The sequence below is a fragment of the Hydra vulgaris genome, chromosome 11 (assembly GCF_038396675.1).
Source record: "Hydra vulgaris chromosome 11, alternate assembly HydraT2T_AEP".
In the NCBI taxonomy this organism is placed as follows: Eukaryota; Metazoa; Cnidaria; class Hydrozoa; order Anthoathecata; family Hydridae; genus Hydra; species Hydra vulgaris.
The window spans coordinates 12,531,922-12,549,828 of record NC_088930.1 but is presented as its reverse complement, the minus strand read 5'-3'; the positions used below and the strand labels follow the sequence as shown (position 1 = coordinate 12,549,828).

The window sequence follows — 17,907 nt, the reverse complement described above, 5'->3', positions numbered from 1 at the left end:
TAAAATTTTTTTTGATGTTTTAATGTTTGAGAACATTCAAGTTTATTTATGTTTCCATCTATGTCCGCACAACTATTAGTTTTTTAAATACACGCTAAAAAATTAACTTCGTGACATATAAATTTTCTAATCAAATAGGTTTTATAAGAGAGTGCTTTAAAATCATTCACTAATATAATTGTTTTTCCTTTAAAAGGTTTTTACATCAAAGAATGTTTTAAAAGCATTCTCTTATAAAACCTATTTAATTAAAAAATTTATGTCACGAAGTTAATTTTTTTAGCGTGTTTTTTAAAAACTGATAGTTGTGCGGACATAGATGGAAACATAAATAACTTGAATGTTCTCAAAACATCTTTTTGCGGAAAGATAATTTAAAAAATATTTGCGAATACCAAAATTCCACCAAATATACGAAGATAGAGATATAGTATATCTCTATTCATTTATTTATTCCCAACGCCTCCGCAGCTCCCAATAAATTGATTTAAAAAAACTGAGAAACATAGGAATATTTATCTGGTTCCCTAAGAAAAAAAAAAAAAAAAAAGTCACGGGCCTTAGGGCCTATTTTTTTTATAAGGGCCTGGGGCTGCAGCCCCATCCGCCCCCGCCTTAATACGGCCATGTAAACAATGTATAAACTTTTAATTTAGAACCTACTTAAAAAAATCGAATACTCCTTACGCAACTATTGTTGTAAAATTTTTATGAATGGAATCCAGAATGGAATTTTGTATAAATTAAACTGTAAAACTTAAATAGTAATCAAACGCGACAAAACAGTCGAGAAGTTTGTTAGAGAAAAAGTGAGTAATATAATCTTTTTTCTTTTTACAAAACCTCTAACATGTTTTTAAAGTGACTAAAGTTAATTAAACAGGTGAAAACCATTCTTAAAAAATCCTTAAACTTTCTGTTCAAAAAATTCTAAATAATAAATTAATAATTGTGTAAATAAATTAACAATTGTGTAAAATTTTAATAATATAATCGATTGCATATGTAAAGTGGTATAGCTTGCTTTAGATGGGCCTTGTATCAAAATTTGTTGGAGGGATTAATGGAATACAATAAATGCTCTTAGGCTAGGAGCTGAGGGTGTTTAAGTACGGAGTTTGCTCAAGTTTGGGTTTGTAAAAGCCATGATTGATATAGATAATAATGCGGAGCCCGCATGATTGATATAGATAATAATGCGGAGCTACGCCCCTGCTTATGTATAAATATGTATAAATTATCTATTTGTTAAAAACATTTTATTTTAAACGCAATAATAAAGCAATGTTGTGGTGAGGTTGTTTTGATTTAAAATGTTTATGTTAATATAAAACAACCTTTACACATCGTTTTATCGATTTAAAGTAGAAACCATGGTTAAAATAAAACGTGCTTTATTTGTCAGCATGAACGATGTCAGCATGAACATCTTTATTGACTTTATGAATCTCTATTGACTTTATGAAACTTTAAAACTTGTGGCAGAAGTTATTTTTACAAACAATCTTGGCTTACTATTGCGCCATAAATTTCGTCAAAATTTGTAATCACAATGGGATTTGTAAACTTCAAATTTCAATAAATTACAATCTAAATAATAATAATAAAAACTAATTAATAATAATAAAACCAAACTTTTTTTTCAAAAAACTGTAAAGTCATGTGACTAAATAAGTCACGTGATCAAATAGTATTTTTTCAAATTTATATTTTTGTATATCGAAATACTTTTAAATATATATATATATATAAAATAATTTTAAACATAATTCCAAATGTGATTAGAAAATTAAATCCCAAATTTGATTAGAAAATGAAACTATTGCAAACGAAATGAAAACCTTTCTCGCTTTGTGAAAAAGTTAACAACATCGTAATTTCTTGTTAATAAATTGATTTAAAAAAAAAAAACATCTATTAATTTGTGCTTTTTAATGAAGTATTAATAAGGATACAATAGTAAATATTTAAATGAGGTTTTTAGTTATGTTATTATGTCAAATCAGGGCCGTGGCTAGGTTCCCTCACGCCCTCTCCCGATTAGGGAGAGGGGCAGCGATAGAAGGGGCCATTTTTTGACCTTTTTTGAGGTGGCGAAGAATATTCTGACAACATATTTGTATAAAATTGTATACCAATATAAATCAAAACTTTTCTTATTCTATTTTGGAAAAAATGTTCAACTTGAATTCATTTTAAAATCTCATTAATATCAAATTATTTTGATTTTTAAACAACTTATTAAAAATCTTATTAAGAGAAAAACTAAAAATGTTTCATAAGGTTAACATTTAAAAATTCTTTGTGTCGAGTGTGAAAATTAGCGATAAGCTTAAATGGAAAAAAATTATAAAAGATTTTCAAAAAATTATATGATGTTAGTCAATTGCAATTGACTTTTAAATTGAACTTTAAAATTTGAAGCCGTTGAAATTTCGCGATTTGATCAAATCACGAAATAATAATTCTTTACAATTGACGCAAAAGCATTTTTTTGCGTAACAGGTGCTGAATTTATCTTTGGATGATTATTTTAGCGTCAGTTAAATTTTATTCTTTGAAACCGCAATTGACGTCAAAAATTTGAAATTTATTAAATAGAAATATTTCAACCAATTTCGGTTGAATTGGGAACGTTATGTAAGTGTATTATTTGTATAACGAGCTGAACAAGAATAAACCGCATTACCTATAAAAATCATTCTTAACTCTAAATTCTATGCTCAAAATTGAAAAAATAGTTTTAGCTTTAAAATATGAAAAATTATAAAATATAAAAAATTTGTATGTTATATGTACAAAAAAAAAAAAAAAAATTAATATCATTATCAAAATTTATACTATATATAAAAAAAAATATTTAATTTTAAAAGTTATCTTTTTTCAGAAAGCAGTTGGCATATTAAGATATGCCAACTGCTTTTTCATATAATTGTAGCATTTATTTATTTTTTAAAAATATTTAATAAAATTTTAATACTAAAAAACTGCTGTTGAAAAACTGTCAAAAAAAAAAAAAAAAGAAATGCGTCAAAAATATTTTGAAATTAATGCGTCAAACAAAGAATTTGAAGTTCACCTGATTCGTTTTTTTTTTTAATGAAATAAGCAGTTTAAACATGCATTCAATCTTTAAGTTGTTGTGATCAATGCTGGTCGAATACCTTTTGAAAATAAAGAACTAAATAGAAAATGATAAAGGTAGACAATAGTTAACTTCATTCGTGTTTTTAATGATATAAATTATTTTTAATACATATACTTAAATATTTAGTTATTATATTATTTGTAATTGTATTATATGTTAGGGCATCACACGAATAAGGTTATGTTTGTAATATATGTTATTTATTTATTTCTAACGAGTATGATCGTTTCAAAATGCGTTTTATGTGCAAAATTCTCTCAGTTCAAAGATATGCCAAAAAGTTTGAATTTTTTTAAGTTGATAATCAAAGCATAATCAAATTTTTATTGTTTGATTTTGATTTATTGTTTGTCGACCTTTTTATTATATTTCAATTTTAATTTTTTTTATTGTTCTTACATTTCGTTTTTAAAATGTTCTTTGCGATAGTAGTTTATATCAGATTATACAAATGGATTTTTTTTTTGGGATATTTGTGGGTTTTAAATGGATTTTTTGTGTGGATTTTTGGTGGGTTTTATTCTTAAGACTAAACTTTTAATTATATATTCCATGGTCTACTTAAATACACGGCCTTCTATTCTGCTTAAACGGGAAAAAAATAGAAGGCCTGTTAAAAAAACGCAAATTTTTTCGGATGGACAATCTTTCTCAAAATATTTTAATTATTGAGCTATAAATTTCAAGTAAGTAAATCTGGCACAGGATAAAAAATTTTGCGTTGGCTTAATCCTATAAAAGTTTTGCGTTGGCTTAATACTATACTTCACTAAACTTTGTAAAATTTTAGTCTTTTTTTTAAGTTTCTTTTCAATAATAAATAGTAATCATGACTAATAAATGTCTTTATTGAAAACAACACAACATTTATTAACCTTCATAATTATATATCACTTAAATGATTATAGAAAGACATGGGTTATATCTGTCAGTAAAATTTTCAAGATATTCAAGGTACTGTACAAGAAATAAGAATACACAAATTCTCGAAAGTTAGCTTTAAAACTATTTTAAAATTTTTTACACAAACTGTTTAAAAATAAAAGATTCTTATTTTTTCTCTGTCTTTTTTTATAGACAACAATGTTATCTGCAACAATGAAATCACTGACTCTCTTTCTGATGATATTAAAATAAATATTTTAAATAATAGTGTGTATAATTTCCTTTCCACAATTTTGGTGACATAAAAATGGTTGGTAACTTTCTCTACTGCCAAGAACTAACTTTGCTGCTTAACGATGTTGCATTTGAGATCGATAAATAACATGAAATACATGATCTAACAAACCAAAACACAGACATATTCTAAAAGGGCTAGTGATGGAGTTGTTAGCCCACCTCTGGACAATTTATTTAAATAACTATAGTCATTCGACTCCTGTTGACAATGTTGACTACAAAGCAACTTGCAACATATTTTAAACTTCTTAATCAGTTTTTTGGCAATAAAAAAAGCAATATAAGTAGCAACTTCACGCAAATCATCTGGTAAAATTACACAATCATAATCTCTTTCTTTGATCTGATCCATCAAGGATCTAGCATGTTGTATATCTTGAACATCATTAATATCATTTTCAAATATTTTAATTCCTTCCTTTATTAAACTTTTTATTTGGATTATCTTCTCACTATAGATAACATCTTTCAAACTGACAAGAATCTCTTTTATATGACGATGATTATCATAAGTCACATATGCAGTCAATCATTGACAAGGTGTGTGATAAAAAGATAACCTTTTTTCTTTTTTTTTTTTTAAAAAAAAAAAGTATTTTAATAAAAAAATATACTTTATTTATAATTATATCTTCAAACTTCTGCTTCATTTTCATCAAGTATACAAGAACTTATTATTGCGTTACAACGAACTGATGATCCGCATAACTTACAAGACTTTCAAATTCACCTTCAGAAGTTAGCCAGCATTGATTCTAATCCTGAAGCTGAACCACCATTATGGAAAGATATAGAAGAATGTATGACATCTCTTCTTGTTGTTGTGTCAGGATTAAGAATTTTTGCTAAAGTATGTTCTTTTAATTAATAATAATTTGTTAATAAGTATTATAAATTTTTACAATTTATTAATTCTTTAACCATTTCATAGATCACATGTTTTGTATTATAGGATTATCAGGGCTTGTGATGAAGCGAGCGCGATCGCGCTCCGCTCGTAAAACGCGCCCGTAAATGGTATTTTCAAACGTTCTAGGCGCGATAAACAACGCTCGTTCAGCTTATAACGAGCGTATAAAATATCGCTCGTCCAATAGTTCTAGATTATTTTTTTATTTTCATAAAATATTTAAAAAAGATTTTTTATTAAAGATATTCTGTTATCAAACAACTGATATAAAATATAATAAAATAAATAAAAAAAACTTTTTATAAATAGCTTTCTATTCAATCGACTAAAAAGTAGAAAATAACTTTTTTCTGTTTCTGGTACGTACATGAATTGCCTTCAAGACATTGAAGGCAATTCATGTACGTATGTAAACAAACAAACTCATCGAAGTAAAGGAATAGAAAGTTTGGCGCCTTTTAAGTCAGATGCTTTCAAAATCAAATTCGTTTTAAATGTACATAAATCTAAAGGCGCCAAACTTTCTATTCCTTTACTTCGATGAGTTTGTTTGTTTACATACGTACATGAATTGCCTTCAATGTCTTCCAGTATTGGCTTTACAAAAGTGATTATTACTAAGTACATGATTTCCACGAGTACCAGAAACAGAAAAAAGTTATTTTCTACTTTTTAGTCGATTGAATAGAAAGCTATTTTTAAAAAGTTTTTTTTATTTATTTTATTTAAAAAAAAAATTTTATTTATTTTATTTTCTACTTTTTAGTCTTGATAAAATTGAATTATTACACTTATTGATTATGATTAATATTCAATAAAAATTTATTTTAAATTTCTGAAGACCGTTACGCTAACCTGCCATTACAAATTTATCGCTCTCTTAAAAAACAAATTAATTCATTTTACTAAATCTAAAAGACTTATTGAATCAAACGTAACAAATATAGCTATTGTTAGTCGGCAAAAGATTATTTGTAAAATTTCAGGGCTGTACGATCAAAAGAATTGCTTCAAAAAGCGCTGTGAAGTTTTGGCCTCCACAAAAAAAAAAAAAAATCAAAAAATCAAAAAAATGCGGACTCGTCAGTGAGTGAATTGAAAGCTATAAAAAAAGCACAACGTCGTTCTTTTTTGCACTAACGTAATGAATGAATGAGCAGTTTAAAGTCGTTAATCGTCACTAATTTCAATAATGGAATGTGCACGTGGAAACACAATGTGAATACAAAAATGCGCAAATAAAATAAGAATAGAAAATGAGAAAACCATTGTAAGAAAATTAAAACTGCGGAGTATCTTATCTAAGAATCTTGTGAAAATATCAAGTAAAATTTATTTGATTTATTGTTTGTAATATTCCACACATCGTTTATGATAAAAATAAATATTAATAATAGAGTAATTTTTAAAATTAGTTTTTGTTTATAGTATAGATTTTTTATTAACTATTATTTATTTTAACTCAAATTTAAAACGATTCTGTCGTTTAGAATGTTCGCAATTAAGGACATTCGAAAAGAAAACTAAGTAATGGTATCAATATTTATTAAATGAAAAGTTATTATTCTTATTTACTATTATTTCAAATTATTCTTGTGTTATAACATTATTTTTAAGATAAAAAACTTGTATTATAACATTTTTAAGATAAAAAACTTGTGTTATATCGTTTATTTTTAAGATAAAAAAACGTAATTTAAAAAAGAAATTTCAGAAAAAAATTAAATAATTAATTTGAATAAAAAATATCAAGAAATATAAAAACCATTAACCGTTAATTAAGTTTACAGAGTAACATTTTAAAATACATATATCAAAACAACGAAGCAAAACTAAGTCACTAAATTATACTTCAATACTAAATCAATAAGAAGTTGCGTTTTTGTTTGATATTATTTTTTTATAACATAAATAGTATAAAATAAAATCGCGATCTGACAATATACAAGAAGTTTGGAAGTATAAAAATCTCTTTCGTTGAAGTAGTTTCATGAGTGTGATACTAATTCAAACATTTTTTGACGAAAAAATTATGTAATAAATAAAAAAAGATATAAAAAAGAAAAAGCTTTTTATGAGTATCGCCTTTAGCAATTTTCATAATCGCGCTCGCCGACGTTATCTCGAGCGCACATAATCACGCCCGATGATTATGTGATCAAGTAATAGTTTTTTGTGATATTTTTGTATTGATATATTTAAAAGGTAAAAAAATAAAGATAAACTAGAGAATGTCTAACATCATTTGTAACAACCTTTAACTCACAGAATTTGTTTTAAAACGGCTTTTAGTTATTGGAGCTTGATTTTAACTCTAACTTTATTTTATCAAAAATAACCCCAGGAATGGGGGTATGTTTGATAAAATAAGGTCAGAGTCAAGTTTATAGCTGAGACTGATTAATGAGATGAATTGTAATTTTTTGGAATAATTATTATAATCATTAATAGTAAATATTGCTTAATCACCTATTTCTCCACTTTCTGGTTCTTCAATACTTTAAACCATTTTAACCATTTTTATACTTATTTTCTGTGTTGCTTTATTACTTATTTCTGATCTCATTATTATTATTATCTTTGTTGAGTTTTTTAATATATAATATCTAAATTAGTTAAAAAAAAATTATAACTAATTTTCTTTATGGTTATGCTCTACATTTACAAACCACCTTGATCTAACTTTATTCTCCTTTGCCCCACCTCCTAATCTCTCCATATATTCTAAATAATAAAAGCATACTAACACATCTTATTACTTTAATCACAATTTTTGCTTTCATTACTTATAATCCCAAAATTGTATTGTTCAACAAAAATTTGTAAGGGTTATAATTATGAAAACGTTTTTGATTTTATTTAAACTTTTCTAAAAAAATTTAAGACATCGAAAATGCAGAAATGTTCCAGCTGGATGTGTTTCTACTGGAGTAAATGGATATCACCAGGGTTCTAGAGCTAATTCAAATAGCTCACCAGATTCTTGTGAAAATGATCTTAAAGACGAGTTTGATGAGATTAATTTAAATAAAAGTTCTCCAAGTTTATCTAAATCTCAGCAAGGTAAAGTTATTTCTGTTTTCAATATATTTTAATGATATTTTAGTTTTTCATTGCTAAGTAAATCTTTTGATTTTTGGTTTAAATTCAACATAATATAGAACACAAGTAACTAGTATTGATGCACCAAATGGGTCACTGTTTAGTCCAATTTGTTCAACTTCAAAGATTGATGAAAGTAACTTTATTATTATTGTTTTTTTTTCAATGGAAAAAAAAGTTTCTTTTTTTTTGTTGATAATTGTTAAACCAAAACATTTTTTATTGTTGTGACACTATTGCCATAAGTAAAAGTTTGACTAAATCATTTTTTGCCAAAAACCATAAAAAAATTACTCGCAATGTTGTCAAAAATTAAAATAAAACTCATAAAGAGGTCGAAATAGATGCTAGACATTGATGGTCATTGGACTTTTTTTGAAAATTATCTAAGGGGGCTAACCAACCATTGTTATTTTTTGGTGACATAATGAACAGTGGTTGGTTGCCCACCTTTAGGGGATCTTGGGATGATCTAAGGAGCACCAATGTCAGACACCCTGTGTTTGTTAATTTTGTAAAAAATCATATAAAAAATTATAAATTTTTTTTCATAAATTTAAAATTAATTGTTAGAAACTGGTTTTTTGGTAAAATTAAAACTTTGTGTGTTTTTTTTTTTTTTTTTTTCATAAAATTTCCAGCATTTATTTTTCCCCATTGTTTTCGTTTTTCAAACAGTGCTCGGCTCAAATGCGCTAATTTTATTCTGAAGCAAACCTGTGTAACAGAGCCTATTGTGAAGAAATTATGTGTACTTTTTTTTTGGATGGTTGTATAAGCCAAATACTTGTTAAATAACATTTAATAAGTAGCATATTTTTTATAAAATAATTACTTTGTTTTGAAAAGTTTAAGCAATTCTTTGTAGAAAAAAACAACACCAAATAAATCAAGAAAAAAAAAGGCTTCAAAAGATAGTAGAAGTAATTGAATCTTCTCCTTGAAATGAATGAGTTAATAACTAACCAAACGCCTCCCCCATACTGCAAAGCAACACCGGAGATGAGAGGGCAAATATACCAGAATACCAGTGAATTCACTGGTAGCTGAATCAATGCAGGGCTCGAATTAATGCAAAAAAAAAATTTTCAATTTGCCCCTCTCTCATCTCTGGTGCTGCTTTGCAGTAAGGGGGGGAGGGGTTAGGTTAGTATAAAAAAGTATCTTTTGCACATTAGTTTGTAATTGTTATTTTTTAAATATAATATCTTTTTATTTAAAAATTATCTTATAATTTTCTCCTTGGGCTGAGTTTAAAATAGGGGAAGTTTACTGTTTTGTTTAAGTTATAATTTAGAGTTTAAGTTGCAGTTATAGTGGAATGAACAAGTTATAATGTAAAAAAATGTAAAAAGCAAGTCCTGTGTCTTGTTTCTGAGTCTAAGTTGTAATGTAATAAGCAAGTCTTGTGTCTTGTTTCTGATTCTAGTCAGTGCTCGGTTTCTCCACATTCACCCTTAGGGTCTTTTGATCACAGTTTGATCTCTCTAAAATTATTATGTCATTCTTCTTCATCATTCTAATCCCCTTATTATCGTACCTCTTACAACTTCCTTAAAGCTGACTGGGACTCTTTCTGTGATTTTCTTTTTGATGACCCTTGGGTAGAAATCTTTTGTTTTCCTGTTGACAAATGTGCTTCTTACATATCTTCTTGGATTCAAGCTGGCATGGATTCCCTCACGACAATTCCAGGTCAAGCCTCACTCTCCTTCATGGTTTTCCTCACATTGTGCTGCTGCAATTGCCAACAAAACTGTTACTTCCATATCTATTAGCAAAACAATTCTTCAGAAAGCAGACATGTCATGAAATCTTATATTTCATCACAAAAATTAGGCTCTCGTGACTTCTGGAGAATCTTTAATAGTATCAATAATAAGGGTAAATTTGTAATTCCACCTCTTGATTCCACTAGTTGCATTCTACCTGATTTAGCTGTCAAACAGGTTGATCTATTGCTTGACATTTTATCCATCCAGCTTCTGTTTCAAAAGTGATTTTCTGCTTAGACTCTACAGCTTGTGACCCGGACAACATACCTGTTACAGTCTTACAGAAGTATTCTCCAGAGCTGTCATCTATATTTTCAAAATTATTTAACAAGTGCTTATCAGAGTCTTGTTTTCCAGCCTGCTGAAAAGCCGCATTTTTTATCCTTTTTTTCGAAAATTCTGGAGAGCGATCTGATTTGTCCAACTACCGTCCTGTTTGTCTTCTTCCTATCATAAGCAAGGTTTTGAATCTTTAATTAAAAAACACCTGATTTGCAAACAGTAATAATCGATAGGTTTTATTGTGCACTAGATAAAGGTGGAGAGGTTAATGCCATCGTTCCTGGCATTTCTAAAGCATATATATATTTTTTTTTATTTATTTATTTTTTTATTTTATTTTAGGTGCCCCAAAAAGTCCTAACAGTCTTGTCACAGAGCACCGCGGAAGTGCATTTAACCAGGAAATTCGCGCCTCCTTTCTTAGTATGCTGGTCTTCTCCATAAGCTTTCTTTTTACAGTGTATCTGGTAACATTTTTAAGATTATTGAATCTTTTCTTTCCAATTGTAGTATAAAAGCTGTCCTTGGTGGACAGCACTCTTCTTCTTATTCTGTAACTTCAGGGGTTCCTCAATGATCAATCCTTGGCCCTATACTATTTTTAATTTACATTAACGATCTTTCAAACATTCTTACATCTAAGGTGGCTCTTTATACTGTTTTACATTAACAAGTTGTGTTAATCTAAAAGAACTAAAAATTAGCATATGCTTAAATAATTTTTTTGGAAAAAAATTTCTTTGAACAGAATTAACTAATTTTTTTTTAATTTAATTTTTGGCCTATTAATTTGCTTTGCAATAATCTATGGTTTAATGTTTGGAATAGAAATTTTCTACTTTTAAAACTATTCAAGAAACAAAAAATAGTTAACTATTTAAATAATACTATGTTCTAAATCTGATAGTCACCTGGAGTTTCTAATTCTAATCAATTGCAAAGGTTTTCTAGTAAAACATATTTTACAGTATATTGTTATGTGCTTCACCTCTTATGTGACCTCCAATAATTTTTTAGATGAAGAATTTCTCCACATCACTATCTACCTGAAGGTTAACTTAATTGAAATCTATTTTTTCTGGTGTAGTTGGCTGATTAATTGGTGTAATTATGAATGTTAACCTGTATCTTGAGTCTCAAAAATATATTAAAAATACGATCCTGTTTTATGCTGTTATATTATTATTGTAACATGATAAATTGATAATATTATACAAAAAATGTAACAATATTATTATTAGATTATGCAATGTTTTATTAGTATAATTTATAATAACATAACATCATAATTATTAAGATGTTATTAAGTTAATAAGATGTTAAATTATTATGATGCATTTATATTTGTGTTAATATCTATGATTATTGTTAACTTTATTATAATATATACATTTTATATAAATAATTGTATATATTACAATAAGATTCTTTATCAATCTGACAATAAAGCTATATGAATCATAATATTACACCATTTTTAATATTTATTATTTATAAGTTTTGTTAAATGCAACGGCGCAAGTTTTGTGAAAACGAATTTCACAGTTTTGAACTTAAGTCAAACTTACGCAATAAAAAAGTTTGGTGAATATGCCCCCAAGGCTTCACCATACACAGATCATGAGACTGGATTCATGAGTATTGGTCTTTGTCTTTGATGTTGATGAGGAAAAAAAAAGTTATGTAAGTGTACCCCTTTACCTATATTTTTTGACTCCAATATCAAAATAAAGTTAAAGTGTTCTAATTGTTTTGCTTTTTTATATAGGTTACTGGTTAGAAAATTAACTAATAAAGTTTGTTTTTTAATTGTAATAAAATTATCTGTTTAACTTATTTAGGAAGAAATTTATTAAACAAATCAGTATTAAATGAATTTCAACCAGTCTCTATTCAATCAAGTCCTTCTTTATGTCATCCAACATCCACAACAGTTCCTGCTGTGGTTTTCGTTGGCTGATGTCAGCGAACAAAAACCACAGCAGGAACTTTTTGATGTAAAAGAACGACAATTTCCAAAAAATTCCAATTCTCTTTACATGCAGTATCCGGGAATGTTTGGTCGTTTTGCTGATTTTTTTTTAACTAGAACTAAACAAGTTAGAGAAGAAGTTTCTGGAAACTCTAGCACTTTACAGAACTTTGATTCTGAATGAAATGTAAGTTGATTTTTAAATTGTTGATATTTATAAGCACAAAATTTTGTTATTTTGTGCAGTTGTTATACAGTGATCATTTTAGCTTAAAACACTGTTCAAAGATTCCAACCTAACTTTTTTTTTTAGTTACAGCTCACAATAGATTCTTTAATTGATTTTGGTTTGGGTTACTTTTCTGACACATGTTCTCCTCAATCAAGTGGATTAAGCAGTATGTCACAAACATCACCACAATTAGATGAAAATATATGGGGGATTCATTGATATGGGCTGCTCCATCGGTAATTTCAAAGAATATATCTGCATGAATACAAATTTATAAAAATAGCATCATTGCACAAAGAGCAATATTTGGGTAGGCGAGCCTCTATAACCATGGTGATGGCAGCTTAAGTTTAAGAGCTTGATTTTTCTTAAGTTACAGTTAAGCAACTTTTTAGTAAAGCAAAGTCAATAAATGGCTAAAAAAAATTTTTTTGGTTTTGTATTTAATGCTTAATTAGTTTCTTTTTAAATTATAAACAATCAAGTGAATAAAGCGTTTAATCAAATGCTTTCTTTATTTGATTGGTTAGTTTTTTGTATCATCTGATTATTGCTCTGATTATGTTGCTAGTAAGAATAGATCATACTAGTAACACCAACTTAAAATATTTTAAAAGAAAATCTATCATGTTGATTGTAATACTTTTTTGTTCTAATGAAGAATTTCTAATCTATTTAAGAAATTTATTTTTCTTTTATATAAGATAAGATTTATTAAAACAAGAATCCTCTTTCTCGCCTCAACAATAACTGATGTATAGATAATATTTACCAATCTGTCATGGCTACTTTAAAAAAAAAATACTTGTAGCGAATTTAACTTCTCAAATATTTGGTCATCCAGTGGAATTATATGTAAATAAATTTCTAAACTATAAAGAGGTTTTCAAGTGTTTTAATAAAAACTATGAACTAATCTTAAAATCAAACAAGCGATAAAGTTATTAATAAGCTAACTATAAAGTTAAGCTCATGTTTAAATCTGTGTTTAATTCAATTCCTACAGTAAGGCTTTACAGAGTTGTCCTATTGTCTTAGATACCATGACAGTTATCTTATGAAATTCTTCAAATGTGATAAAGAAAAAGTTTAAAATGAGTTGAAGATAATTAAAAAAATCATTGTTATTTTTTGATCAGTGTTTAAGTGTAAAATAACATTAGACTGCAAATGTAAAATGGTTACTGAAATTTATGAATGCAAGTGTGCTGTTTCATTTTATGTGTAAGTGCCAAAAAAAGGGGAAGAAAAAAAATTCTACCATGAGCTAATATTTTTGCATTTCCAAAAAATACATGTAATATTGGTAAAATTAAAAATGTTGACATATAGAAAGAAATAAAACAAGTTATACAAAGAAGCAGTAAAAAAAAATTGCTAAACATAAAAGAACTTAACCTGCTTATAATAATTATAAAGATAAATTTCAAACTTGAAAGTGTATTTTTTTTTTTTTTAATTTTTAAAATTTTTTCACTATATAAAAATATATACTGGATTTTAAAAACTAAATTTTTAATTTGCAATAATAAACAATTTTTTTTTTTTTTTTTTAATTGTTTTTAATTTTTTTAAATTCTTTATCTAATATTGCTTTATTAGTATTATTATTAATATTGCTGAATTCTAGTAATTCAATTTGTTTATAGAATAAGTGCATGTCTGTTTTATTATTGTCTGTATAATATGCGTATTATTTAATTTTTAGATTCTCCATTCTTTAGTCATAGACACTCCATTTTTCCATAAGAGAATACTTTAAAAAGTATTCTATGATGGAAGAATGGAGTGGTGACTTTAACAACAATCGCTCAAAATCAGCTGTTCGCCCTCCACCTGGTTTTAAACAACTCTCTGATGAATAAAGTTTTAACTTTTTCTAAGTAATTTTTTTTTTTAATTTTTGTCAATGTCTAATAATTGTGTATTTAAATAATCCATCCAATATGCAATTGATCAATTTTTAATTTACATACATTTACCTAATTATCTACCTGCCAAGATGTCTAGACTAAACATTATGTGCTATTGAAAGTTTAGTATTAGTTAAAAGTTTTTAGTTGCTATGTTAAAAGAAATAAACTTTAAAATAATAAACTTTTGGTATAAGCAAATCTACAGAATAAAACATTGATTGGATCAGGTTTACGGTGAGTAAACCCAATTTTTTTACTTTTTTTAGTTGAAATATTTGTATTGTTGGACATTCATTTATTGATGCTAACAATTTAGTGAACTCAAGAGCTATTATCAAGTAACTAGATAGGGCACAGTGGTTAAATTTTAAAATAGAAATTCTGCTTGTCTATTGCAGACAAAATTTTAGCATATACAAACAGTGAGACATTATGGAAAAAGATTTATAACAATATTTTATCTTTTTATTTCAGTGAAGTTGGTTAAATGGAAAATCGAAAAGTATGAAATATTTAATATGACCTGTTTCATGGTTAACATGTTTTAAAAGTTATTTTTATTATATTTTGCTTCATTCGGGAAGCTGACCACGGACCACACGTTTAATATTTTGTAAATATTCTTATCGTCAGACGAGAACCAAGAGGCCGTATGACCATTTTTTGTGTTTCCGAGAAAATCAAGTTTTAAAATTTAATTTTTAAAGACTTTTTGCCAGAATGTCCGACTAATTTTTAGATATTTTTAAAAGTTGTATTATTCTTCATATTAGATTTTTTGGACACATACCCCATTGATTGTTGAATATTTATTGATAATAATAATAAACAGAAAAAACACAATGAGGGCATACGGCCTCCTAATATTCGTTTAACGATATGATAAAGTAAACATAGTTTTGTGACCAGTATAAAATTTAAATTTTTTTTCTATTTTAAAGTTTGTTTTCCCAATGTTTTGTTTTTAATTTTTTGTTTCATTTTTATATAACTTTTTTTTTCTGTGTGCATTTTCTTTTCGAGTTATTTTTTACTTAGAAACTCTTACATTGTTTATGACGTGCTAGAAGTTGCTAAAACATAGTGTCATCGTAAGCAGGGCTAACTTCTTTTTCAGAATCTTAATATTTTGTTGTAATATGCAAGGTTTAAAAAAACGCAGTGGTGAGGCGTACGCTTTTTGCAAGATTTTTTGAACTTGACTATAGTCAAGGTTTAAAAAAGCGTACGCCTCGCCGCTGCATTTTTTTACCCTTGGTAATATGTCGTCAGCTCGGAATACAAGTGTCGTATCTAAAATTTATTAAAAATATATATAAATATGTAATTATCTAGTTTATGTAAATTTAACATTATGTTAATAAAAAAAGATTATTTTGTATAACTTTATATTGAAACGTTATATAAAAATAACTTTTTTCATTTACATTACTTTAAATTTACATAAATTAGATCATTATATATTTATTTACAATTTTATTAAATTTTAGATACGACACTTGTATTCCGAGCTGACGATGTATTGTTAGGTTTTTAACTATTCTTCTGTTTTTTATGGAGATTTTTAAAGTAAAAATTTCTGTCAAAAGTTTTTTTACTTTTTAGTTTACAAATGGAATAATAAAAAAAAGTTTTGTAGATTTCTTTTTTGGAATATTTTATTTGATTTATAAAGAATTTAAATTCTTTTTAACTTAAATCCTAAGTGGATGTTGAAACTTAGCACGAGCTTTATATTTGAATTTTTTCGTATAATTGTTTTTATAGATTGTGTTTTTGTGTCATTGTGTTTTAATGGAGTTTTTGTTTTAATGTTTTAATGGATTTTGTGTTTTAATGGAGTTTTGTCGTGTTTTTTGTTGTTGGTTGTATCCTTATCAGTTTTTTAGATTAGGTTACACAACCACGATATAACAATTTTTTTTTATTTTAATAACATGGCTATATAACCCTTTCTTTTCCACCTTTATCAGAAAATAACACGCAGCAAAACAATTCGTTCTTTTTCAGAATAAGTAAGCCACTTATGTTTTTTAAAGTGCAATCTTTTCTTCTTTACTTTTAAGTGTACCGAGAAAAAAAATTATCGCTTGGAATATTAGTCATCTCAACCAATTTATATTTCATTGTATCAGTAATTTTATTTGAATTTGATACTGTTTCCTTTTATAGTACGAAGTAACCAACGTCGGTAGTAAATTGATTGCATGCATTCATTGATGTACTTACAATAGATGGTTGACTATTCTGATCTTTAATTGCTTGCAAACACTGAGGTAGATCTGGAGAATTTGATAGTTTTTTAATATCGACATTAGATTTACTCGAATTCGGAGAAATATCATAAGTAATTTAATTTTTCGTTCGTTTGTCCAGCCATTTTGATAATAAAAACTTTGTGTAGCGTTGCGTTTTAAATTAAATGCATATAAACTCAAAGCAAAATGCAAAGTACAATAAAGTTTTGTACTAAATAATAACACAATTTACATTTAGTCATTATTACTTCCTACTTTATATTATGGCTAAATTCTTAGTAATTGGTAATACCACAGATTGTATGATACTAGCTCTGTTCACTCGGAATGTGAACAAAAACCGCAGTAATACGGTTCTGTAGTATTACTACCGTATTATAAGGTATAGAAAATTATATACCGTGAAAAATCTATGAATATTATCACCACAGTACAGGCATAAAATTTTTATTAAGTATGATATCATTACGAATCACGATCTATATCAAACGGACACTTTTTTAAATAAATTATTAATGCATTAAGAAAAAAATACAAGCTATTGGGTGTGGGGGAAAAAGCAAATTTAGCAATTGCTTTTGCCGTGAGAGTTTGTTTTTTCAGTCTTTTAATTTAGTCAGAGCAATTGTTTATTTTTTAATTCCTCCTTCCAGGAGGGAGGAGTCTAATGAGCTAAAGATGGGTGGGAAAATTTTTCAAAAACTTATAAACCTCCATTCCCGTGTATTAAGCACCTGAGAGTAATCAAACAATAATAAAAAAGTAAAAAATAGTGCTCAAAAGTAGTTAGGTAAGTAAAGTAGTTAGATCAAAGTGTTAGTAGAATAACTGAAATGATTAAATTCCCAAATGTGGTCAAAACAACGAAATATTTGAAGTTTTATATGGAAAGATTGGTTTTGATGAACATTAAGCCAAAGTATTTATAAGCAGAAATACGAGACAAGCAACATAATTAGAGAACTTAAGCATGAATAAAACATCTTCAGTACCTTTGTACTTATGTACCTTTATTGCTCAAAGTAAGATTTGGCAAAATCTGGAAAAAGGGAAATCCTTTAGTTTGTCACTTTTGATGACTTCTTCATCTGCAACAAAAAAAAGAGAGTCCAATTTTATCCAGAGAAGCA

At 27.0% G+C, this 17,907-nt stretch overlaps 1 long non-coding RNA gene across 1 annotated transcript; it reads left to right on the top strand.

Moving 5' to 3' along the window:
• The first annotated feature begins 8,093 nt into the window (after positions 1–8,093).
• Positions 8,094–15,266, top strand: LOC136087410 (uncharacterized). The gene is made up of 4 exons (XR_010641776.1): positions 8,094–8,303; positions 8,402–8,478; positions 14,312–14,486; positions 14,994–15,266. It is a non-coding gene; the product is annotated as an uncharacterized LOC136087410 (long non-coding RNA).
• Positions 15,267–17,907: the final 2,641 nt, after the last annotated feature.